This window comes from Oratosquilla oratoria, chromosome 1 (assembly GCF_046742065.1).
Source record: "Oratosquilla oratoria isolate Oo_2021 chromosome 1, ASM4674206v1, whole genome shotgun sequence".
NCBI classification, from domain to species: Eukaryota; Metazoa; Arthropoda; class Malacostraca; order Stomatopoda; family Squillidae; genus Oratosquilla; species Oratosquilla oratoria.
Window position 1 is genome coordinate 10,381,038 of NC_134777.1, and position 1,386 is coordinate 10,382,423.

General features: G+C 39.2%; 1 protein-coding gene across 1 annotated transcript in view; it reads left to right on the top strand.

The window, feature by feature from the left end:
* The first annotated feature begins 1,077 nt into the window (after positions 1-1,077).
* Positions 1,078-1,386, top strand: part of LOC143032048 (uncharacterized) — a 41,813-nt gene continuing 41,504 nt past the window's right edge. Inside the window, exon 1 of the mRNA XM_076196519.1 lies at positions 1,078-1,386. This exon is cut by the window's right edge and continues 675 nt beyond it. The gene's annotated coding sequence lies outside the window, so the exon portion shown is untranslated.

The window sequence follows — 1,386 nt, forward strand, 5'->3', positions numbered from 1 at the left end:
ATTCTGTTATTCTTTATTGTTTAGTTTCTAAAAATTCATTATTTATTTTATTTTTATTTTTTTTTTTATTTTTTTTTTAATGAGAGCACAACAAACAAAGGAACACATGCAAAGGCTTTAAGAGTCGTCGCTAAATCAAAGAAGACTTTTGGCCTTAACTGGGGAACAGAATACCATAAATCAAGGGTCTCTGAACCTCTTCAAGAGACAGTATTGCACAGGTAAATGATCCGTGAAGGGTTGGAGGGGGGCATGTTAGGAGCATTTGATATAGATTATATATTTCTTTTCTTTCTTTTTTTCTTCTTCTTCTTATAGGATCCTCTAGCATGATTAGAAATAAAATATATAGTGTGGTAACCATGCAGTCCGAATTGCTCTCTTTATCATCACGATATAGATTATATGTTTCTTTTTTTTATAGGATCCTTTCAGTTAAATAAAATCTTCCAGCATGATTAGAAATAAAATATATAATGTAGTAACCGTGCATTCCGAATTACCCTCTTTATCATCATGATATAGATTATATATATAATTTTTTATAGGATCCTTTCAGGGTAATAAAATCTTCCAGCATGATTAGAAATAAAATATAATGTGGTAACCGTGCATTCCGAATCACCTTCTTCACCACCACGACGATGAAAATTGATCAACTTCGTTCTGGCCGTTTCCAGATGATTTTTCATCAGTATCAGAGAAGAGGACCCATAGCTGTATCAACATTGCCTCCCTAGATTGCTCCCTTCAGGGGCCGAAATGGGATTTTCGACAAACAAAGATTCCCATTTTCCCTCAAGTTTAACCCCCCACACCCCCACACACCCCCATCCTTCTCGGATGGAGAAATCCGTCTACACTTTTAATTAGAACAATATCCGGAAATGACATGAATGTGTTGAGAAGGAGGTTACAACTCTCCTCTTCAGAGAAGACTGACTTCAACTTAACCATTCCTTCCCCTTCCCCTCCCACCCGTCCCCTCCCAACTCAGCCAAGCTGTAACAGATAACGAGATTAAAACGTTTAAATTGATGATAAGGCGTCTTGAAACAATAAATCGAGTCTCCCGAAAAGTTCTCGATCTGTGTGCAGACAACCCTTGTGCGAGATAGTCGGTAGGCGCTCTTCCTGAGCTTCCTGCTGATTATACCACTGGATACAGTGGGGTAGAACGTATCTCCCGTTGGTTTTTCACGGTGCAATCGTATTCAGAGTGTTTGTGGTCTTTATTATTCGCACTGCGGTCATCTAGTGAGGAAGCACTGAACGTACCAGAACGTATACCGTGTGACATAGACTCTAGCGAGTTCGTACGTACAGAACGTGTGCAGCAGAACGTAAATAAGGACGTTCGGAACGTAAATAACGGCGTTCGGGAGC